The sequence below is a fragment of the Dermochelys coriacea genome, chromosome 3 (genome assembly GCF_009764565.3).
Source record: "Dermochelys coriacea isolate rDerCor1 chromosome 3, rDerCor1.pri.v4, whole genome shotgun sequence".
Taxonomy (NCBI): Eukaryota; Metazoa; Chordata; order Testudines; family Dermochelyidae; genus Dermochelys; species Dermochelys coriacea.
The window spans coordinates 33212287-33237931 of NC_050070.1; the positions used below are offsets into that span (position 1 = coordinate 33212287).

The following is a 25645-nucleotide window of genomic DNA, read 5'->3' on the forward strand; positions in this document are numbered from 1 at the left end:
CACTGTTAAGAGCAGAGCAATCTTTTGCTCTTCCTCCTGTTTATTTGCCCATGTGACTTTCATGTACTGCTCAAATTGCTGTTTGAACCTTTTCCAGGCATATCCAGCATTTCCACTGATTCTCAAGACAGGTGTGGGGGACGTTACTTAAAGTTGCATAGGCTTTGTAGCAGCCATTACAACATTACCTTTCACTGTGTCTTCCAAAATGCTGTGACTTCCACTCCTGGTACTATGAAATATCTGGCAGGTGAGCAGACCAGTGTCAAGATAAACCCTTTATTATGAACAGGACTTATGTACAGAAATGGGTAACAAACTTTCTACTGCTCTGTGGAGCTGCAGCCTGCGACTGTCCTGTCCTAGGCTTCTTCATTTCTGCTCCTGCAGGAAGTGTGTCATAGGAAACCAAAAACTGCATCTAGGGTGTACAGGAAGTTTGATACCCCTCCACTTCCTGGAGGAGTTACTCTTATAGTAGTGTCCTTTCAGGGTTCCAGTCAGCTCCTGGATTTCACTCCTCCAGCTCAGGCTTCAATTCCAGATCAGTCAGTCTGCTCTCTGACTCATACAGCCAGCTCCTTTCAGCTTCAGCTGCTCCAGCAGTCAAAAGGTTCCTTGTCCCTCAGAAATCATGCGCCTTTGTATGTTTTCCATACCTTCTAGCCTGTGATTTTCAAAGCTAGCACTAACACCTTGTTTCTTTGTTCCTCCTCCTGTTTCTTTTCCCATTTTCCACTCTTCTGCAGACAAGCTGCAAAGAACTGGTTTTATCCTGACTGCAGCCACTCCATTGTTCTGCTATTGCAAGGTCTATTGAGCTGTTGATCATACTTAATGACCATCGTATTCAGAGGCAGACACCGAGGCGCCAGTTCCCCTCTCTGTAACCCAAGCAGTCTGATGCAAGAATACAGCAAAAGACAGCCGTAATGCATAAACAGAGACAATTCAACAGAATTGGTAAGTTGTATGTAGACAGGTCCCCCAAATCATCACACCATTCTATAGAATTCTATAGTATCAATGTTATACTTTGTTCCATTTCAAAGGATTGTTCAAAAAACCAAAGAAATTTGCCTTTTACTTATTAAATTGGATAGGGCTATTCCAAAAGAGGAGTGGGAAGAAGGTTATGGGTTTGATTTCAGAGCATGAAATGTCTGGTTTCTTGTCCTTACACGACTCAGGCTACCTCCTACAGAGTGACTGTCTGGTCCCACAGTCCAATTAAATATTTACTGAATGTCTACAGATGCTGCTTCTTCAGACATAACCATTGTGTTGAGGAACCTCAAAGATGCACCACACTAATAATCAGAACACCAAAAGTTCTGGACTAGTTATGATGGTAGCATAGGGCCTCTGGGTTGCTTTCTTTCAAAACATCCCTATGAAGCTCATTAATGCTGTGGTATCCCATGAAGGTATGAGGAAAAGTGTACTCCTCTAGGGTCAGAGCTGGATGGATGGCTAGTTAACCCCATGTGCTGCACCTGAGAAAAGACCAGCAACTTAATTGGCTGATCCTCATAAAAGGAGGACAGGAAATAGGAGAGAGAGGTAGGTTGCAATATCTGCCATTGGCTGGAGCAACTGCTGGGAGGAGCAACTCCAAGAAACAGAGGGACAGAAGGGGAAATGGGTAAAGTCCTGTTATCACAAAGGGCTTTGAAGCAAGAAACAGGAACTTTTGGGTTGATGAACAGGAACTTTTGTGGTAAGGGACAGATTTGGGGGAAAGGGACTCAACCAGTACAAACTTTATGGGGAAAGGCTGTGAATCTTTCATTCTGTTTTTGTTAAGAAGGCTTGAAATAAAAACCACAGCAATTAACTTCACACTACCCTGTCTGGATTCTGTGAGAAGGCCCCAGGCAGCATTTCCCCAAGGAGTAAGCTGGCTCTGCAGGCACCACTCTGGGTCCAGCCAAAAGAGGGCACTATAAGGTAAGTCCAATCCTTCGCATACCTGCATAACAAGTATTCCAGATACTATCCAGCAATGGGTAGACTAAAAAAAGGAAATGGCAGCTGGTGGCCAGCCTCAAGTTGCATCCATTTGAGAATAGTGATTTGCTGAAGGCAAATTGTGCATTTCTTAAAATTCTTCTACCAGCTGAAGAGTGGGTTGAGCTGATTTCCCTGCTTCCTATGGTATTCACATGAGTCTCTGCTCACTTGTAAATCTTTCCTGCCAGAGGTGACTTTTCTCTGTGGGGCACTATCAATACACCTGGCGTATTCTTCAGGTACAAAATATAAGCTTTTCCAGCAAATGGACTTGTCAGAGATTTGTTTGAAAAGTATCCTTGAGCTTCTTGCACTCTTGGTGGTGGTGTTTTTTGGTCTACTGGTATCATGAGTACTATATATTAGGGCTGTCAAGCGATAAAAAAAATTAATCACGATTAATCGCGTGGTTAATCACACTGTTAAACAATGATAGAATACCATTTATTAAATATTTTTGGATGTTTTCTACATTTTCAAATATATTGATTTCAATTACAACACAGAATACAAAGTGTATGGTGCTCACTTTATATTTATTTTTGATTACAAGTATTTGCACTGTAAAAAAACAAAAGAAATAGTATTTTTCAATTCACCTAATACAAGTACTGAAGTGCAATCTCTTTATCATGAAAGTTGAACTTACAAATGTAGAATTATGTACAAAAAATCCTGCATTCAAAAATAAAGCATTGTAAAATTTTAGAGCCTGCAAGTCCACTTAGTCCTACTTCTTGTTCAGCCAGTCACTCAGACAAAGAAGTTTGTTTACATTTGCAGGAGATAATGCTGCCCACTTGTTTACGTTACCTGAAAGTGAGAACAGGCATTCTCATGGCACTGTTATAGCTGTCGTCCCAAGATATTTACGTGCCAAATGTGCTAAAGATTCATATGTCTCTTCATGCTTCAACTACCATTCCAGGGGACATGCGTCCATGCTGATGACAGGTTCTGCTTGATAACAATCCAGAGCAGTGCGGACCGACGCATGTTAATTTTCATTATCTGAGTCAGATGCCACCAACAGAAGGTTGATTTTCTTTTTTGGTGGTTCAGGTTCTGCATTGGAGTATTGCTCTTTTAAGACTTCTGAAAGCATGCTCCACACTCTCAGATTTTGGAAGGCACTTCAGATTCTTAAACCTTGGATCGAATGCTGTAGCTATCTTTAGAAATCTCACATTGGTACTTTTTAGTGTTTTGTGACATCTGCAGTGAAAGTGTTCTTAAAATGAACAACATGTGCAGGGTCATCATCCGAGACTGCTATAATATGAAATATGTGGCAGAATGTGGGTAAAACAGAGCAAGGAGGACATACAATTCTCCCCCAAGGAGTTCAGTCACAAATTTAATTAAGGCATTAATTTTTTAATGTGCATCTTCAATATAGAAGCATGTCCTCTGGAATGATGGCCGAAGCATGAAGGGGTATATGAATGTTTTGCATATTTGGCACGTAAATACCTTGCAATGCCAGCTACAAAAGTGCCATGCAAATGCCTGTTCTCACCTTCTGATGACATTGTAAATAAGAAGAGGGCAGCATTATCTCCTGTATATGTAAACAAGCTTGTTTGTCTTAGCAACTGGCTGAACAAGAATTAGGACTGAGTGGACTTTTAGGCTCTGAAGTTTTACACTGTTTTGTTTTTGAGTGCACTCATGTAACAAAAAAAATGTACATTTGTAAGTTGCACTTTCATGACAAATAGATTGCACTACAGTACTTACTTGTATGAGGTGAATTGAAAAATACTATTTCTTTGTTTATCATTTTTACAGTACAAATATTTGTAATAAAATAATGTACACTTTGATTTCAATTACAACACAAAATACAATATATATGAAAATGTAGAAAAAAAGTCAAAAATATTTAATAAATTTCAATTGGTATTCTATTGTTTAACAGTTTGATTAAAACTGTGATTAATCACGATTAATTTTTTTAATCACAATGAATTGTTTTTAGTTAATTGCATGAGTTAACTGCAATTAATCAACAGCCCTACTATATATATATAAATACTAACTAATTGGATGGATTCCTGGCATGCAAAGGGCAGCAATGGACCTGGAATTATAGCTCTGGCATTCGTTAGTAATATACAGAGTCGGGGGCTTTATAAGCACTCCAGAAGCCTGTGAAACTGTTTGTTTGCTGTTAGTGGTAGGCACAGTTACTGCATGATTGGGACAGACAACTAAGGCCCATTATTATTAGTAGTAGTAGTACAATGTTAGTGCCTATGAGCCCAGTCCTGGACCAGAACCCCACTGTTCTAGGCATTGTACAAATGCAGAAGAACCAAAAGAAAGTCCCTGCCCCCAGATAATTCACAATCTAAGTATAAGAGAAGACTCAACAGATGGATACAGAGGGAGCCCAAGGAGACAATACTGGTCTGCATGATGGGCAGCCTAGCCATAGGTCAGCAGCCTAGCCATTGTCATGTGTTTTTTGTAGACATCATGGTAAAAGAGACTTTTAAGGAGGGATCTGAAGTAAGACAATGTGATAGCTGGATAATCTGTCCAACATGGTTGAAAAATTTGGGCCAGTATATCTGACTACATGACTCCTTCATGAAACACTTTTGAGTCAGTCATTGACCAAATGTGGAGGATTAGGAAAAAGCAGGGAGGTTAAATCCATTCTTCACAACTTTCCTCCAGGTTGGTGGGTAGCATCATCTTTGCCGAACCACTTAACACAATAGCTGACAAAGTGTGTATGTGGTGGGGGGGAATTAAATCCTCCTCCTCCCGTGTGATTAGCATTTTCAAGTGGAGCTGAGTTAGTTGAAGCAGATGGTTTACCTTTTCTGGTAGTGCTTCTAGTTGGACAAATGAGACTTATATCATTTCTACATCTTACTCTCTCTTGCGGTGCTTACGAAGTCATTCCAAATTTTATGCACTGTGTTTTGACTTATTTAATGCAGACGTACTTTTCCAGCAGTAAACATGATTACCCAAATACTTTAACTAGAGAGCTTCTGCTTTTCTCTCTGGTATAATTAGTCACACTGCACTCACATTGTATTTAGGGGGAAAAAACACACATGGCACATCTTGCAAATGTGCCTATATTCCCATACAGCTGCCTTCTTCATTTTATTCTTTTCAACTGCTTATAGTACAAAATTGCTGCAGCTGGGCAGCAAAATGAGCAAAGTTGCTAAGGCACCTCACTTTCCTTTCCTTTCCTTTGCAAAATACACCCATTCAGGTATTGAGGGACAGCCCCTGATTAGCAATAGCTTAACATGGGGCTAAGTTTTCTTGGATTCGAGCATTGAATTACTTGGCAGGATATCTATTAGGTTTGAATTTCAAAGCCAAAAGAGTGATCTGAGATCGCATACTGGCAGTTCTGCAGTGGTAATTTCCATGTTAAAAGAATACTTATCACCAGCACCACAGCGAAAGAGGCAGCTTTACCCAGAAAGGGCCTCTTCTGAAATTAATTTGGTGTTTGGTTTATTAAGGAGCAGTTTCCAAATGCTTTTTTTCCCCTGTAAAGAGGACTCTCTTCTAATTTTCCTCTGATTTTTTTTTTAATGTCCAAAGACAAACAGTTAAATGTTCACAAAATTCTACTGAGAGGTATTTCATTATGCAGCACCACCACACCTTCTGTCCCTGCCCATTAAAAAAGAGTAGGCAGAAATGATCTAGGTCAAGGAGTTTGTCTTGATCTGTTTGGATTCACTGAATTCAGTGGAGGTGTTGCCTGTGAGAGGATTGCAGAATTGGACTCTTTGGTCTCAAGGCATGGCTCATATTCTGGTGTAATTTAGGGGTATGAAAAAAGGATGCATACTTTTAAAAGTTACCATTTTCACAAAGTAGGCATTTACAAATGAAAAGAAAAAATTACATTGAAAGATCAGCCTGAATAATATTGCCTTGTGGATAGACCACTGCACCAACAGTCAGAATCCCTGGGTTCTTATTCCTGCCTCCTGCTGTGTTACTTCAGACAAGTCACTTCCCCTCTCGCCCTTCATGTGTCTTGTCTGTTTAGAGTGTAATCTCTTCAGGGCAAGGACTATCTCTAGCACAGTGCAATCCCAGTCTCAGGGCCCTGCTATAATATAAACAAAAGCTTTTATAAATCAGGCTCAGTGTTGACATGAAAAAACAAAGGTCATGTTCTGCTTCTTTTCATAGTTGCAAATCTAGGATCAAATCACTCCCTGCTCTGGACAAAGGGGCATGAAACCTTCATGAAGTTCCTTTCATGGAGCGTCTCACAGATTGTGTTCCTTTCTCCCTTCTCGATGGAACAATATCAGCAGCCTCTCACAGAATGGCGGCATCATAATGTCACAGTTAAATGAAAACCTTATGAGAAACATGGAAGCTACTCCAGAATTTGATTCCAAAATCATTTCACTTCTGCTGACAACACCCTGGACTTCCAATGATCACACAGACTCTACAAATGTTAATAAATTAGGCCTCCTAGTAACAGATAAGCCACATTGGGAGACCCAGAAAATGGAGTATCTTCTCCCCTAAGGTAATGATGAGGGAGGTGATTCTGTGCAACAGTAACAGGATAGAAGAGAGAGCAACAATGGGAATAGGGTTAGGGAATGAGGAGGGTGAGGAATAAGAAATGAGATCTGAATGTAGGCAATAGTAGAATTCAGGACATTGAAGGTGTGAACTGGTTTGGTTTCCAGCTATGAGTTTGTCAGTTCTTAGCTAACGCCTATGGCCTTGGCACTTGGTTTACCAGAGTCACTTGTAACGTCTATATTCCATGCTACAAAATGAAATATGTTTGTTTTATAATTATAGAAATGCCTGCTCTGAACTTGTGAACTCAGATGGGAAGAGTGTCTCCCCACTCCCATCCCGGAGGATAATCAAAAATTAAGTGTGCCATGGTAGGACAAGAGCTTTGTTCATTGCCCCATCCACCCATGGAGAAGTATGTGCAGAAGTCCTCGTCCCATCGGTTTCAATGCTGAAAGAAGAAAATAAAAATAGCTAACATGAAGACTTTTCATCTCTATGCTCTTTAGACTCTCACAAGGGCTGGAGATAAGCAACAAAAAGCCAAGATCCCCAGGGTCGACCTGGGATAAGCCCTAAAAAAACATTCAATACTGACAGATTATTACCTCTGTCACCTTTTGAATCACAGACTGCAATTCATTTGTGCATATATGCTTGCTTGCTTTAACTTGTAAATAACTCTTAGTATTTTTTTCTAGTTAATAAATCTTTAGTTTATTACAGGATTGATTACAAACGTTGTCATTGGTGTGAGATCTAAGATACAAAGTGATCTGGGGTAAGTGACTGGTCTCTTGGAGCCAGGAGCAACCTGAAAAACCACAAACAATTTGTGATTTTTTTTAATATAAGTGACCATTTGTCACTAAGTCCAGCTTGCCTGGGTGGCAAGATAGACTGAAGAGCCCAAGGGGACTGTCTGGGACTCCATGGTAAGAAAGTTAGAATGATCTAGGAGTTCACATTTGTTACTGGATTGGTGAAACATTGTTGTAAAACACACCACCAATTTGGGGTGTCTGCTCTGCTTTTGACAGTCTGCCCTGAAGTTGACACTCTTGCACTTGAGCTATTCTAGGCAGCATAAGCATAAGCAAAGGCCAGGATAAAATATTTAAACATGGGGCGGCAGGCAAGGAAAAGCCAATGGGAGAGATAAGCAAGCCCCATGGACCTCGAGGAGGATCCCTGTGCCACTTGAATTTGGAGAAGATGTTTGCAAGTTTGTCAACCATTCTCGTAATTTAAACCAATTAATTATTTTACAAAGATGACATCTTTTTTAAACATAAAGATATTTGGTACCTAAAGAGAATCCTGTGGCACATAGTGTAAATGAAATTAATACTAATTTTAAAATTAAAATTATTTAGAAGAGCACCCAGAAGGTAGGCTGGAACACGTGGGTAACAATGTGTCTTGTTTTGTTTTTTCATTTTTTCCCTACAGTCTCTCTGTATTTATGTTTCTTCTGCTCCATTTTCTCCCTCTTTTTTATTTAGATTCTTTCCCCTAATCTGTTCTCTTTTCACAGTTTCCCTAAACAGAACACAAACCTAGCAAACATTAAGTTTGAACTTTCAATCCTACCACGGTAGAGTGATTTCAAAATGAGGCTGTCTGTCGCTGCATGTAACAAGTTGAATAATTTCATTATTTTCAGGCTTTGCCCGTGCAGCAGAATAATTCACACTACTTAGGGGAAATTACACTTGCTAATTAACCACAAGGAGAAGAATTGCTTTATCAGCCATTGTAAGTCATTTTTCTCCTCCATTTTTTAAAAATACATTTACTTTTGTATCAAGATGTTTCCATGAATCATCCTGTTGAGAAAATTATCCCTTGGGATGGTCTCAGCCATAAGCACTTTTATGTTTCATAGAGTTTAATGCTAGAAGGGACTATTAGTTCATGTAATCTGACCTCATGTAGCCCATTACATTTCACTCCGATACTCCTGTAGGCTATAGGCTTTAGTTAGACTAAAGCCATTCAGTCATCAGGAGACTAAACTGTGTGCTACAGGCACAGAAAAGGAGAGATGATGGTGCCACTAATGCCTGAGACCCCTACAATTAATTAGGGGAGATATGCCCAGATAATCCCATCAGATGAACCACACCCTATGCTGCAGAGGAAGGTAAAAAGCCTTCAAGGTCCCTGCCAATCTGAACTGGAGGAAAATTCCTCACCCACCTCAATTAGTCGATCAGTACAATTCTGAGCATGTGAGCAAGACACACCAGCCAGGCATCTAGAAAGAAGATTCTCTATACCTCCTCAGATCAATGGTCCACCCTATCAGCATCTCCAGCTCTGGCCAATCTCTGATACTTCAGAGGAAGGTGGAAAAAATAAAAAAAAAATACATCTTGCTAATTGTGCAGCAAGGAAAAACATTCCTTCCTGACCCCTGCAGGCAACTGGCTGAAGCCCCGAAGCATGAGATTTGATTATAATCATTGTCTTAATGCAGAGCTGCAAGTGTTGTGAGCAACTCGGACATTCCTGTTGTGAGCAATGCAGGCAATTCGGGCATTCCTGTTCGCTCCAGGGCCCATGAAGTAAGGGGATGAACCTGGGAATTCATAGATTCACAAATTCCAAGGCCAGAAGGGACCAACATGACCACCCCCCCTACACACACACACACACACACACACTGGCAGTAGAATTTCTCCCAAAAACTTTATTAAAGCGTATCTTTTAGAAAAGTATCTAATTTCATTTTAAAGATTCCAAGATGGTAAGTCCACCACTCCCCTGGGAAATGGTTCTGTTGTTTAATTATCTTCTAGCAAGGATATTGCTTCTTGAATTTGTCTGACTTCAACTTTCAGCCATTCAATCTTGGTATGGCTCTGTCAGCAAGAGTGAAAAGTCCCAACTATCAGATATCTTTTCCATGTGTAAGTACTAGACATAGTGATCAAGTAACCTTGCAACCTTCTCTTTGATATGCTGAATAAGTTGAGCTCCTCATATTATAAGGCTTCAGAGGAGTAGCCATGTTAGTCTGTATCAGCAAAAACAACAAGGAGTCCTTGTGGCACCTTAGAGATTAACAAATTTATTTGGGCATAAGCTTTTGTGGGCTCTTACCCACGTCATCAGATGCATGGAATGAAAAATACAGTAGGCCGGTATAAATGTACAGCACATGAAAAGATGGGAGTTGCCTTGCCAAGTGAGGGGGGGGGGGTCAGTGCTAACGAGGCCAATTCAATCAGGGTGAATGTGGCCCATTCCCAACAGTTGACAAGAAGGTCTCCAAGGTGCCATAAGGACCCTTCTGTTCCACACCACTGCACTGAGAGTTCATGTTTAGGTGATGATCTACGATGACCCCTAAACCCTTCTCTGAATCACTGCTTTCCAGGACAGTCTCCCATCTTATTGGTATAACCTGTGTTCTTAGTTCGCAGATGTATTACCTTCTATTTGACTATATTAAAATATATTTTCTTGGATTATGATCGTTTAATCAGACAATTCAGAACATGTTAACAGAAACATGTCCTCCTCATTGTTTACTATCCCACCAACCTTTGTCATCTGCAAACTTTACCAGCAAAGGTTTTATATCCTTATTTAGATAATTGATTAAAAATATTGAATAACATTGGCCTAAGAACAGATCCCTAGGAGACCTTGCTAGAAAAAGCTCTGCTTACTGATAGCTCCCCATTAACACCAATATTTTGAGATGTCACCAATATTTTGAGACCTGAGCCTGTTTTTAACCCATCTAATGTTTGCGTTATTCATTCCATATTATTGTAAGTTTTTTAATCACAATGTGATGTGATATTTAGTCAAATGTCTTGGAGAAATCCAAGTATATCATATCAACACACTTGTCTTTATCAACCAGACCTGTAATAGTATCAAAAAAAGACAGCTAGTTTGCCTGAAGCCTACCTGCCTGTGCAGGTCAGTAATGGGATATAAAGAGCCTATAGGCAGCAACTGAGATCAGAGCCCAAACATGCTAGGTGCTGTACAGATGTACAAACTCTTCCCCAAAGAGCTTACATTCTAGATAGACAAAACAGACAAAGAGCGGGAGAAAGAATATGTTGTTATCCACATTCTACAGATGAGGAACTGAGGCAAAGAGAGGGTACAGTTCTTGCCCAAGGTTACACAGGATGTCTGTGGCACAGCTAGGAATTGAACCCAGATCTCCCGAGTCCTACTCCAGTACACAAAGTACAAAACTATCCCTTCCTCTCTGCTTCTGCATTCTAAGGCCTTGCAGAATTGCTGGTTCACTTGTGTTAAAAGGAACCTTGTAAATCCCTAAAGAGCCCTTCTTCCAATTCACTTGTAACTTGAGTATAATAGGTATGAGATTTGTAGAAAATGTTCTGGCAAGATGCTGTGTTGATTGAAGCCTTTTTGGTACTCCATAGGAGGGGAAAAGTTAACCAAGACAACAAATTCCATGTTGCTTGGGAATCAGCAGAGAGAGAGAAAGAGCCCAGAGCTTGCTTGCTCTTTCCCCACTAATGTAACAGCTCTGTGGACTGGGAAGTGTTGCTTCCTGGAGCACACTGGAAAGAAATGATCAAGTTCTAAACGTGAAGCAGAGAAAAGAAAGTGAGTTCACCGTCATTAATGGCAAGCAAGCTGAGTGGAGAATCACAAAGTGGTTAGAGCAGAGCACTGGTTCTCTGATAATAGGGAGAAGCAAACAGGGCTTTTGAGAAAAGGTGATTAAATCACAGGAAAAGAAATTAAGGGAATGTTTATTGTTTGAGAACTTGAAACACTTCTCCTGGAGAGGACTTGGTGAGGGGAGGAAAAGAGCTGCAGCCATATCATACATGAACCAGGATCAGCAATAATATCTACCTACCAGGATATAATCCATTACCATTACATGGATGAATTCTGATGCTCGTCTTTACCTGGCCAGGCACCTGCAACACCAATGGCCAATGATAGGACACTAGCTGGGGAGGGTTCTGAGTTACTACAGAGAATTCTTTCCAAGGTGTCTGGCTGGTGGGTCTTGCTCAGGGTCTAACTGATGTGCTCAGGGTCTAACTGATAGCCATATTTGGGATCAGGAAGGAATTTCCCCCCAAATCAGATTGGCAGAGACCCTGGGACTTTTTTGCCTTCCTCTGCAGCATGGGTCACGGGTCACTTGCAGGTTTAAACTGGTGTAAATGATGGATTCTCTGTAACTTGAAGTCATTAAACCATGATTTGAGGACTTCAGTAACTCAGCCAGAGGTTAGGGATCTATTTCAGAAGTGAGTGGGTAAAGTTCTGTGGTCTGCAATGTCCAGGATGTCAGACTAGATGATCATGATGATCCTTTCTGACTTTAAAATCTATGAGTTTATGTATCCTTGTAACAGACTTTGAGCAAGAATCAGAGAGGGCTTTGTTAAACAGTTCCAATTTTCTCAACAACAACAAAATATATTGCTAGAAAGTAATTATAATGTTAACAGTAGAGATGATAGGACAAGGTAGAACAGACCCCTCTATTTAGTTTGCCTAACACTTTCCTTTAGGAAGGATTATTCTAACCTTGGTCTTTGAGAAACTCTAACACATCCTTTCAGAGTGGTAGCCATGTTAGCCTGTATCAGCGCATCCATTGTTTGCAGTGAGCCTTTGGAATTTGGCATGGGGAATCCCCTCAGGCTTTAGAAGTGTCTCCTCTTTGTCCTGTGAAATTCCATTCAGATTTATTTGAGTTGTAAAGTGTTAAAAAATTGCCATATTGTTTTCTCACCTTGTGGTCCTCTGGAAAATTTTGGCAGCGTGTCAAAATCACTAAACATTCCAAAGATGCTGTCCTACTCTGCCTCGAAAGCAACAGCAGCTGCCACTGTCACTGTGCAGAGGGTGATGAGGAGAGAGAGCCAGGCTTCCCTACTCCTCGCACCTGAACCCACCTGGCATATGGTTCCAGCATCCCTTCCCATCCTTGTGGCACTGCACAGGCAGGAGCTCCACCAAATTGGTGTGTATGTGTGCGTGTGTGTGTGTGCGGGGGGAATGCAGGAGAAAGTCAAGCTGAATGCCACCTGTAAATCCTTCTGGGCCCAGCACATGGTCCATGTCACCACTCTAGGGGGCACTGTTCCCTCTAAGCTGTGCACGTGTGCACACACACACAGATCCTAAACCCCGCATGCACAACAATTTGCACAGAAGCACAACAATTTGCACAGAAGACATTTTTTGTGCACACGGCCTGTCAAAAATTAGAGGGAACATTGCTGGGGGGACCACATGGGGCAAGGGCCCTCATCTCCCATTGTGCAGGGGAGGGAAGGATGGTCAGGTTCATCACTACTTGGCACATGGTGTATGGGAACATGGATTAATTATTATGTTAACAATACAGATTATAGGAGAAGCTAGGACTGAAGACTCAGGGTTCAGTTGTAAAAAATAGAATTGCTTTCCACCTTTGCCCTTGAAAGCTCCCAAGGAAACTGTATACAAAAACTCGTAAAAGTTTATTTAGATTGAAAAGAGAGACAAGGTGGGTGACATCATGTGTTTTATCTCTGGACTATCTCTGTTGGTGAGAAAGACAAGCTTTCCAGCCACACAGAGCTCTTCCTCAGGTCTGGGAAAGGTACTCAGTGTCACAGCTAACTGCAGGTGGAACAGATTGTTTAGCATAAATAGTGAGCACATAGTCTAAGGGCCCATTCAAGGTAGAGTGGCCCGTTAACACCTCTGCGGTCATAGGACAAAAATAGGGGATTAGTGGGTTTCAGATTGTTGCAATAAGCCATAAATTCAGTGTCTGTTCAGTCCATGATTTTTGGTGTCTAGCAGAGTTATGAATTTAAGCTCCCAGGCTCATCTTTTGAAAGTGTTGTACAGGTTTTCTTTGAGGATGAGGACTGATAAGTCACATATAGAATGATCTCTTTGTGAAAAGTGTTCACCCACAGGTGATGTGGTGTTTTTGTCTTTTATCATTTTCCTGTATGAGTTCATTCAAGAGCATAATGATTGTGTGGTTTCACCCACGTGGTTGTTATTGGGGTATTTAGTGCAGTGGATGTGGTACACCAAATGTTGTGACAGGCATGTGCAAGACTTATGGATCTTGAAAGATGTGTTGTGGGGAATATTGATCACAGTAGCAGTGGAGATATAGGTTTTGCATCTGTTGTTCTGGCAGAGTCTAGATTTGCTTTGAGTTGGTGTGTCCTAGTCTGTGGGGAGCTTGCTTCTGATGGTAAGCTTGGAGAGGTTGTGGGGTTGTTTGAAGGCCAGAAGTGGGGGTTCAGGAAAGATTTCTTTCAGGATGGTGTTCCCACTAAGTATGGGTTTGCAGTTGTTTGATGACTAAGACCCCACTTAACTTGCGATATTGTGGATTCTGCAATATTAGGCTTCCACTGGAATTTTGACAACTGGAGCCCTGCCGTGTGCAGGGCTGACAGTGGGAGTCCTGGCTGCCCCAGGGCTGAGCGCAGGAGCCCCCACACTCAGCCCCGGCTACTGACAGTGGGAAAAATGTGGAAAAGTAATAATGGATCTTATTTCTGCAAATAACAAGGTCCATTATTACTTTTCTGCAATTTCCCATGGCTTGTCTGTAACTCAGCTGCAATTTTTGGACAATCATCCCGTGGTGCAAGTAGGGCCTTATTGATGATACCCCATATGGGTTCCAGTGTGGGTTGGTGTATGACTGCAGAGGTGTTAACGGCCCACTCTACCTTAAATGGACCCTAAAATAATGTGCTAACTACTTATGCTAAACAATCTGTTCCACCTTGCATTTAGCTGTGAGGCTCAACTACCTTTCCCAGACCTGAAGAGCGCTGTGTGGCTCAAAAGCTTGTCTCTCTCACCAACAGAAGTTGGTCCAACAAAAGATATTATGTCATTCAAGTTGTCTCTCTAATCTCCTGGGACCGACATGATTGCCACTACATTTTAGGTTGAAAAGTCCAGCACTGAAAAGTTTGTAAATAACCAGTTACCTGTGCACCCTTAATTAGACTTCATTGTGTGTATACCATCTTTAATTTCATAATCTCATACTATTTTTTCAACAAAAAGAAAAGGAGTACTTGTGGCACCTTAGAGACTAACAAATTTATTTGAGCATAAGCTTTTGTGAGCTACAGCTCACCACCAAATGCATCCAATGAAGTGAGCTGTAGTTCACAAAAAGTTATGCTCAAATAAATTTTAGTCTCTAAGGTGCCACAAGTACTCCTTTTCTTTTTGCGAATACAGACTAACACGGCTGCTACTCTGAAACCTATTTTTTCAACAGGTCCCTTGCCTTATTCAATGTACAGGACGCATGCACAAAAGGACAGAATAGAGGTTGCACAGACAATCATAGGTTTGGTATTTCCTAACTTTCAGGTGCTTGATTTTGCAATCTAAGTAAGTTCTTTGAGCATCATTTTTAGTGTGTGATTTAAATATAAGGGGAGTCATAAGGACAGCTTCTTGTGGTCTCTATGCAATCCAACATGTCCTTCCCCAATAAACTGTGGGTTGATCTCCTGGTTTTCTCTAATGTATTCTTGCAATAGACAGGTAAGGTGAAAGGCCAAAGACATTGCAAACCCGTATATTACAACTGTAATTCCAAAGCCCTGTTTAGGAATCTTATCCATAGTGCACAAGTGAGAGGGGAAATTATCCGCAAACCAAAATTCTTGGACCAATTCTCAAATGCGACTGCTGCTTTTTTTTATGGCATAGTCCACTTGCCAGTTGACCTGTGAAGTGACTCTGCAATGAAAACCCTGGGCTTTAGCCATTCCACTTTGGAGGAAGATTGTATGTTGTCATGGCAGCAGTTAGAATGAGAAGGGGTTAAGTAGCAAAGGTGTTAAAAGGCAGTCAAAATAACAACTTGAAGACAACTAGGATTTGTTTTAACTACAGTTGGATAGGTAAAGTTAAGCCCTTATACTGACACCTGGGAACCCTGGTTCAGAAAAGAATTTAGGTCAAATGTGTCAGTACAGGATCAGTGGTAATAGGATTTGAACCAAGGATCATTCATATAGAGTGTAACATGATCTCAATAATCTGATCTACTGAAGATCCTCTTGTTTTAGTATACTTCTCAATTCTCTACCACTTTGGTATTACTGACACCATAAGATGCTAACTGTGACTCTGCGGTTCCTTGAGTAATAGATCTCAGTCTTACATAAACAGATTCCTTGGACAGCAAGTGAGCATCCCTGGGCCTGGTAAACACCAGTTCACAGGTTCATATAAGTTTCTGTTTGACCTCCGTGGGAGGATCATGTTGAAAGAGAGTGTTCCTGCTCGCTCTTGTGAAAAGGAAACAGTCAAATCATTAAAAAGAAAAGGAGTACTTGTGGCACCTTAGACTAGTCAAATCATTGTTGGCAAAACCCCAGAGGGAGAAGAACTATTCACAGTTTCCATTGTAAATGGTACTCTGTTCTTTTTTTACATAAACTTAACATATGAATGGGGTTGAGGCTGTTTACTAGAGCTATGAGAGCCTCTTTGGTGAGCCATTGCTTTTCTACTCTTTCTATGGTTTCCAAAGCTTCTAAGTCTGAGGCAGAAGTCTAAAGTCAAAATACTGTATTTGTGTAACTCAGCATTTAATAGCCAAAGAGTCACTTAATCATAAAGTGGAGTCACAGAAACCCACAAAAGCTTTGAAGAGATTAGAACTGCAAAAATGCGTGCAACGTGTATTCTTAAAAAGTAATAGTTAACATATTCATCCAAATGACTAAATAAAGGCTACATGCCTGAGCAGTATTATTATGGGGTCAATGCGTGATCTGGCATTTAAAGTCCATCACCACCGGTTTCACGAAATCTGGTCCTACAGATGACACTGCTGCCCACACATGTCTAAGTATATATGTGTCTCTGTCTGTCTTTTTTGCTCGAACTTGCTGTTTTATCCCAGGGCAACTGCCTCATCTTCGTCAAGATGACAAGAAGAAATTCGAGCAGTACAGAGCCACAAACCGCTCGAGAAATGCAAGCTGGGCATTGTTGCAACGGGGAAATAGAAGGCATAACACAGAAGTCATGACTGTGCAACTCTTGCTCAGGTTGGTGATCAGTTACTCATGAGAATAGCCCATTAACTTATAAGGAACTATTCATGTGAGTAAAATTTTCAGAGCACCTGGAAAGATGAGGCTGCTAGTGAGGAATGGAAGAGGGGGAAGCTTATGGTCCTCCTAGGCACTTACTATATTGAATAATCAGCATTTTTATTTGCAGCATGGTTTAGCTTTGTCAATTTGAGCTAAAATGTCATCATGTTGCAGTGAACATGCTAGCTTGATACTGTGACATAAATATCACAAATACTGCCTAACCTTAGTGCAGACCCCACCAGTATGATATTTAAGTCAAAATGTCATGTTATGCCAATTTATTGTTTCATCAAAGTGGCATTTCTGTTGTGCCAGGAATAGTTTATACACGCATGCACGCACGCATGCACACATGCATGCACAAAGTTAATTAAAAGAAAATCATCTCATTATGATGAAACATGATGTAGATTGGAGACTAAACACCATCATGCCATGATGTTCTATTGGAACATGATATTTTGTTGGCCTCAATATCATTTCATGGAACAACCATGGACCTGATGACTTCTTGAGGTCCCTTTCAGCCCTACATTTCCATGATTCTATGACACTGACATTAAAAATATAGTATTTATGTCGGCGAACCAATGGAAGGCAGTGGTCACCATTGCAAAATCAACATTTGCCAGCAAACACAACAGTTACCTTCTGCTCAAAGTATATAGCAAAAGGCTTTGGTGCCTCCTACATTACTGTGCAGTAGCTGCTGAGAGTTTAACAACAAGCACTGTAAAAACCGTTACAATAATATAAGTGACATGAGGAGACAACAGAGATATAATCTACCCTAGATGCAGAGATCAAACAATGTGATTTTCAGAAAGGAATCAATCCCATTACAAATATGTTGTTGATTTACAAGGGACAAATTGAAGTTTTTTAAGTAACAATTAAAATTAACTTCCTTAGGTATTTTAGGGTACTTTTCACAATACCATCAGAGAGCTGACAGCAACATGGTCAACAATCAGTTGAATGTGGATTAAACTTACTTTAATTTAAACACAGTCTATTTTTGCACACTGTATTCATGCTTACTTTGTCTTCTGGAAATGTAATAACATTCTTAACTCTTTATTAAGAAGCATGGTCTCAGCCTCGGGTAGATTTCTGCTTTTCTGTTTTGGAGCATATAAATCCAGTCACTCATGAACAGTCCTGAGTCAAAAGATATGAACAATATTACTGGCATGTACTGAGTGATATAGCTATTTTTCATAATTATACACTGTGCCTATTATCACAGAGTCCCACAAGGGAATGAATTACAGTACTTTCAGTAAATATGCATGGTAGATTTTTCCTAATCTTCTAACTCAAACTTTCATCCATAAATCTAAAAAAGAAATGATTTTTTTATTACTAATGGGTTTTCCATAGCCAGTGAAATAAGTGGCTTAATGAATATAAAATGGGTAGACTGAAATTCATTTATCTGGATTTAGTAATTTAAATGCCAGAAAGATCAAGGAATTCATATTGGTCACTTAAAAGCTAATGAGATATCCAGGGTTTAATAAAAATCAACAGTTATTAGCTAATCAGTTCAGGTTGGTGACTATTGGTCTGCTATTGCAGGACAAGAATAATTAAATGGCAGTTAAGGTATGGGAAGAATGGTTAGAGACTGATACCTCTATAGAAATGGCAGACATTTAATAGGCATTTTATATGTTACTATAGCAACACACTTAAATAACTCACATAGCTGCACTATTGCAAAACAAGGGGCACAGGGCTCTTAATAAGGTACAATCTCCTTTAAGCAGATCTATAAGCATTGTAGATGAACAGAACTCTAAACATTCCTCCATGAATATTCATGAAGTAAGTTGTTTTTTGTTGCCTGCCTAGTCAGCAGTCACAAAACACATGGTGTGTGTTGGCAGCATCTTGCCTAGGTAGAGGGCTATGGACTGAGGCAATGGCAGGAACCAGGACCTGTGAGGCTGACTGACATTTCCATCTGTAGCTAAGGCTGGTAATTAACAGGAAGGAGTGTGCCTGCAGCATTGCACCATCTGCTAGGGAAACGGCTCAATAAGAAAGGAGCTGGATATCATCTCAGTGGTGGCTCGATCTGGTTCTGACATGAGGCTGGGCATCTGTTAGCTGAGGAGATAGGCTATTAGGAAATTCGACTGGGAATGAACAACATGGAAAGAGCACTCTGACCTAGCCCATAAAAGCATCTCTTCAGAAATGGTGTCTTTTTATCTTACTTACAAAAGTCTTCTGAAAATGGTTTGCTGAGGGACCATTATGGATCTGTTTGAAGTAACACAATGGTTTCAAAAATGCTCTTTTATTCCAACATGAAATTCTTGAAATCAGGATACAGCTGTAATCTTTTGACAATAGAGCTAATTTCAGAGTGAGGATATGAGGTTAAATTCCTTCTTCTGTTTTTTTTTGGGGGGGGGAGGAGGAAACAACATTAACATTTAACTGTTGTACACTTCAGCTAAGAACACAGTCATCTACAATGCACTGATCAAAACATAAAATGTAGGCACATACAGTGCATGTCAGATTTAAAAATCCATGGGTATGTTTTTCCATAATATTGCTAGTTTACAGAAAACCCTTTTTGGTGAGATGAACTTAACTCATTGAGGGTTTTGAGAGCAAGATTTTCAGGGGAAAAGGTTGTACTTCTGGTTTCAAAATAGTTTAGCATTTGGAATAAAGACAATGCACATGCTTAGTTGTATAATTAAAAACATTCAACATGTAAATATATTATTAATAGTTATTCAAAAAGAATAAAATGTAGCACTCTGAGTTTGACATATGACAGCCCTGCGGCCTGTACTGAAGTATGAAGTAGACAAAGGCAGTGTGAGACACCCCATACGCTCCTGCCATATCTTTGGGATAGATGCAGTCAGTCTTCAAGTCTTTTTCATCCTTTGCCCATAAGACTTCCAGCAAGGGTGAAAAGCGTGGCAGTGGTTTGTGGTGGTATTATGATTATTTATATTACAGTAGTGCTGGGAGGTCAAAATCAGAGCCCCACTGGGCTAGGTGCAGCACATACACATAATAAGTGACAGTCCCAGCCCAAAGAGTTGACCTTTTAAACAGATGACAAAGAGAAGGGAAAAGGAAGTATTATTACAAAACTGAGCTGAGGCCACCAATTGATTTTAAACCAGCAACTTTCTGAATAGCATGAGACAGCAACAACTTTCTGTCACTACCCAGACGGGATGGTTGGGCATTTAGAACGAAGAAATGAAAATCCATATCCCATTAGCAAAATTGGAAACCATCCACTCCCTTGTATTTTAAATAACTTTTACAAAGAGGTAAAATTGTTTTTCCCCAGCTTAACTATTTTTTATTTATAATTTTTATTTCTCTCTGTTTTTAAATAATTTTGTACCGCTAAATATATAATGAAATGATCATTGGACAATCAAAAGCGAGGTGGGAGAGCCAAAATTAACTAGACTGGACTTTTGCTCTTCTCACAGAATTGTCACATAATTTGGAATAACTGGCTGGAGGAGGACTAGGACTTCAGAATTTCTATATTCCAATTTTTAAGTCAGGTGCACAGGCAAGGTTCCTCCCTTCAGAATAATATATCATTACTGTGCCCTGAATCCAGTGCTATAATTTCTCAGTGTTTATAAGCAGTACAAGTAAGATTGAGACTTTCTGCCTTGCCCTGAATAGTCAAGTTCCTTCCTTAGTTCTCCCTTGTTCTAGAGGGTGGGAAATAATCTGCTACTGGCTCATAGTAGCAAGCAATTACTTGCCCCAGACTAAACTGACCAGTGGATTGGAGATCAAGCCAAGGCTCCATCCCAATTGCTGTAGCTTTCAGCCCATTACCTACTCACAGAGGAAGTAGTGGCCCCACAGAACCTGCTCTCTTCTTTGCACATAGATAGACCAATGAAGTGCTGCAACCACACAGTGTCTGACTAAGCAATTATCTGTGACAGACTACATGGGGTGAAAGCAGATCTATAAGCATTTACTGTGTTTACTGTGTACAAGCATTTACTGTTTACAAGCATTTACTGTGACCTGAGGGAGGTCACAGTAAACTTGGGCAGGCCACAGAGCTTTTTGCAGCTATTTTTGTAAGTGCCTCCCCATGGGGAGCTGAACACAGTTAAATAGCTTATGGGTTATTCTTCTTCTGAGGACCTTTGTACTCATGGAAGCAAAGGCAAACTCTCCTTGTGGTAAAAACTGGCCCTAGGCAACCACAGAAGCAATTTTTGCAAACTTCTGGCTAATCAAGCAAATATACTATTGACTGAGGACTGACAACTGGGGGGCCTAGCTACAGCTGGTGAAATGGGCAAACCTTTTTAGTTTCTCAAATATCTATTTTCCTGCCAGCAGGTTCCTCACCATTCAATCAAGGGCAATATGTCCTCAATCAACAATTTTCATTTTTTTGTGCAACACTGTCCTTTAAAGCTTTCTGCAGCTGCTTGGCAACTGAACTGCTGCCAATAGCCTCAGAGAGCCCTACCCCCTACTGAACATATCAGTAGACTCCCTGAGCTCATTCACTCATGAAAACGTGACGTGATCAGAGGTGTTCAGATAGGGCTATCAGAGGAAAGGTCTGAAAGATTCATTTGTGTGGGTGAGTGAGGCTTTTTTGAAAGTGAGGAAGGAGAGGAGACAGCTAAGATATAAGACTCATGACCATTGAATGGAGAAGTTTTTGTGTGTTGACATTGTCACAAGTTTAGATGTTTAGGTAAGGTTGCCCAAGAAGGCTTTGGGGAAATGGAATTTCTGATGAACCCTAAATAATGTGTAATTTAAATACAAAACAATGCAATCTCTCTTTGCATAGCATTTTCCTAGAGACTGTAGGAAAAGAAGGGAGCAAGAGCATGATCCAAATCCTATTGAAAACTTTCAGTGGGCTTTATATCTATCCCCAAATGAGTACCCCATAGTGAAAGTGGTTTTAAATAAATAGCTGGGATTGTTTTGTTTGCCAAGCTAAAAGGGAGTGAATTTGGTTCCAGGTGATCTTAGCGATCAACTAACTAAGAGTTAACTTAAGGTGTCATAGCTAAGATCTGCTGCTACTCAGCCCGTGGCCAGTCCCCAGTAGATCTATTTCAGCATCCAGTCCCCAGCTGCAAATATTCACTTGGAAACTAAAGATACCATCTGCACTTCACTGAGCCAAACTAGGGACTCCTGATTCGTAGACTTGGTGCACTGAGCAGATGTGCTAGAAGGAGAGCCACCATTACTATTATTCATTGTTCGGATTGCAGATACACCCACAGTATCCTAGAAGACAACAGTGGCTGCAATGAGGAGCTTACACTGTGGGGCAAGAGGAGTATGTATCTTCCTGTCCTCACCTACAGTGGACATGTACACAGGGCTCGACCTGTGTGTTCAATTAAATGTAAAAGTTAATGGTTCCAGATTCTCTGCCTTAAAGGGTTCAGCTAACAGACACCAATAACAGACCATCTGTGCTTCCATGTTTTAAATCCATTACAGACAATAATGAGTTTATCACAAAGAAAGGAGAGGGGAAAACCCTCAGTTAGGACGCACCTGAAACAAAAGTTAGGATCACAGCAAATGGACTTAGAATTGTGTCTAGTGGGTTAAAATGGCACAAACAATTGCGATGGACAAACTTTAAAGGTCTACACCTGAATGTCTGGCTCCTTCTTGGGATAAACAAAACATTTTGAACCGTCTTTTAAAAAAAACCGCCAACACAATTTGGGACAAATTGATCTGACTGGCAATCTCTGCTTGAGACGGGTATGGGACTGGAGTGTCAGTGATGTTGCAACTCCAAGGTACGCTGGCAGAACTATGTGGGAAAAGCTTGCATAGCACTTTCCCCCACTATATCTGGGTCTAGCTAGTGCCATTAGCCACTCATTTTCACGAGCACTAAAGTCACCCATAACATTGTGAATAAAAAAACCCAAAACAATGTAATAGCTCCAAATATCAGAAATTTATATCTGACCAGCAAGAGGAAAAAGATAATATATGCAAAACTTTAAAATGCTTAAACTCCACACTTTGGGTCCACTCCATTCAGAGCAGAGAATTCACATGAATAGCAGCATTTCACTATTCAGAGAAGTACCATGTAATATATATGTACAGAGCCTCAAATGCTATAGAGGCTAAAAAAGGGAAAAATAAAAGCTGAAGGTTTGCTCTGTAGTGGAGGTGCAATGCTGAAAGCTCACAGCATTTGGAACATGTTGAAGTCAGTGTGCGTCTCAATAGTCTTTATAATGAAGAAGAGATTTTTTTTCTTTCTTTTGCTTGCTTCAGTTATAGTACTAATTATTTAGTGGTCTTTCAAGCCTTTTGTAATCTCTACTCGAGAAAGCACTGAAAGATATTAATTCTTAGCCATGTGTCTCATAAATGAAGGCCATTCTGCTATATTTAATGACAAGGCTGAGGCAGCAAGATGTCATTTGCTTTTTTCTCGGTTTTTAAATTGCTTTCTAAATGAACTACAGCTGTGAGGGCCAGGTGCTGTGATCCCTTTAGAAAGATCAGGAAATGATGAAATCCAAAATTTCGAAGTGTGATGGATGTCAGCTCCCGATTTGGTGTGTGTGTGAGGTCACCCTCATGCACCTGGTGCTATCTCCACAGCAAAATCACTTTACTGTGGAAAAAAAATAGTTGCACATGTCGAGTGTAAATGTAACAATATGAGGGTTTATAATTCTCCCTTTGTTTTCTCCTCATCTAGATGGAAATGATAAATATACAGTGTGTGTGTGCTTCTTGGTATAGGTGCTGCAGAGTATTAAAAGCAAGTTCTTGGTTAAAATATCAAAGTTGGCTGAGCAGCAAATTGAGCAGCCACCATACAGGAAATTCAACATTAGAAAAATAAGAGCTCATTGACTAACTTTACTTAATTAGAAATTGTAGCTGCAAGGGCAAGAACTCTATTAACCAAAATTTATTATACAAAACATAGAGAGAAAGGTGACTGAGCTGTACTACAGCAAGCAGTACCTTTGCCGCCATTATTTCAGGCTATTTATCTGACCCTATGGTAACTGGATGATATTTAGTAGACCTTTTAAAACTACATTACTGAATTATTATTACCCTCACAAAATGTATGGCCGAATCCCAGAAATCAGCACAGCCTGAGTAAATGGGATGTATTCTCTGAGAAATTCACACAAAAGGCACAGGGGCTGATTGCCGGAATCCTCAGCTCTAACATTCAGTAGCTGACATGCAGTCAGGTTGCAGCTGCTACTGCAGAAGATGAGGGGAACTGCAGAAATAGCTAACAACTCATCCCAATTTAAACTCTCCTTTGTGTATCCACATTATGTGTTGGCGCAATAGCCATCCTGACACTAACCCCAACATAGTGACATACTCTGATGGGCCACCAGGGAACTCCATTCCATGACATAAAAGGGGTGTGAAGACCACCTGCATAGATTTTCCATTCTGTAACCCCTATCCTGAAAAGCAGGGGTATAGAACAGCTACCACATGAGGAAAGATTAATAATACTGGGACTTTTCAGCTTGGAAAAGAGACAACTAATGGAAGTTGTGATTGAGATCTATAAAATCCTGACTTGTGTGGAGAAAGTAAGGAAGGAAGTGTTATTTACTCCTCATAATACAAGAATGAAGGGTCACCAAATGAAATTAATAGGCAGCAGATTTAAAACAAAACAAAAGGAAGCATTTTTTCACACAGTCAACCTGTGGAACTCTTTGCCAGAGGTTGTTGTGAAGGACAATATTGTAACAGGGTTTTAAAAAGAACTAGATAAGTTCATTGAGGATAGGTTCATCAATGGCTATTAGCCAGGATGGGCAGGGATGGTGTCCCTAGCCTCTGTTTGCCGGAAGCTGGGAATGGGCAACGGGATGGATCACTTGATGATTGTCTGTTTTGTTCATTCCCTCTGAAGTGCTTGGCATTGGCCACTGTCGGAAGACAGAATACTGGGCTAGATGGACCATTGGTCTGACTCATTATGGCCAGAAATGTAGCCACTCTGAATTTGATCTCTATCCAGAGTTGATGTTTTGTTTACACAACCAGATATGACAGTGTGTGTTGTGTAGGGAGATCATTAGGATTGTTAGTACCAGTGCACCTGACTTGCAAAAGCTGTACCTAAACTTTTCCAAAATTAGGGGTATTTGAACCTTGTGGTCTTGTTCAGGGTTAGACACTCAGAAAATGTGGTGTTTAGATTCAGTCCAGATAGGCAGGCAAAATTTATATGCTACAAGGAGCTCAGCTCCAACATATGAAGTTTCTGAAAACTGGGAATGGAAATCTCATGAGAACAGGATTTCTCATCTCCACTTACAGTCACAGCAGAATATACTGTACCAGAAGAACAGCCTGTTGCAGATATTTTGGCATGGATTCTGGGCAGAAATAGGAAGTAAAAATAATATTTAAAAAAAGTGAACATTAAAACCCCCTAAAGAGGATTTGGCTTGAACTTACTTCTAGAACTAGGCAATAGTTTGGGTAAGTCTCTTTTGATCTTGTTCACTTAGCCATTTAACTGCTGTAAATGTGGTCCCTACCCATGAATGAAGCACCAACAGGAGGCTCTTGAACTACTGTGCTGGCCAACAGCTGCCCCTAGGAAGAAAGGGACAATTAATTGTAGGTGTAAATGCTAACATTTAGACATATAAGAACCCCATAGACTTTAAGGACAGAAGGGACCATTGTGATTATCTAGCCTAACCTTCTGCACATTGCAGGCCACAGAACCTCACCCATCCATTCATGCAATAGGCCCATAACCTCTGGCTGAGTTACTGAAGTCCTCAAATCTAGATTTAAAGACTTCAAGGTACAGACACTCCACCATTTATTCAAGTTCAAACCAGCAAGTTACCTGTGCTACATGCTGTAAAGGAAGGCAACACACCCTCCCTCTACCCCCACCCCGGATCTCTGCCAAACTG

At 40.5% G+C, this 25645-nt stretch overlaps 1 long non-coding RNA gene across 2 annotated transcripts; it reads left to right on the forward strand.

Annotated features, from left to right (window-relative positions):
• Positions 1-1578: 1578 nt before the first annotated feature.
• LOC122459228 lies at positions 1579-22050 on the forward strand. 2 transcript variants are annotated; one of them, XR_006279766.1, is made up of 5 exons: positions 1579-1720; positions 1808-1950; positions 8219-8310; positions 16481-16628; positions 21950-22050. It is a non-coding gene; the product is annotated as an uncharacterized LOC122459228 (long non-coding RNA). The 2 variants fall into 2 exon arrangements; XR_006279765.1 differs by having other exon boundaries at positions 1579-1717.
• Positions 22051-25645: the final 3595 nt, after the last annotated feature.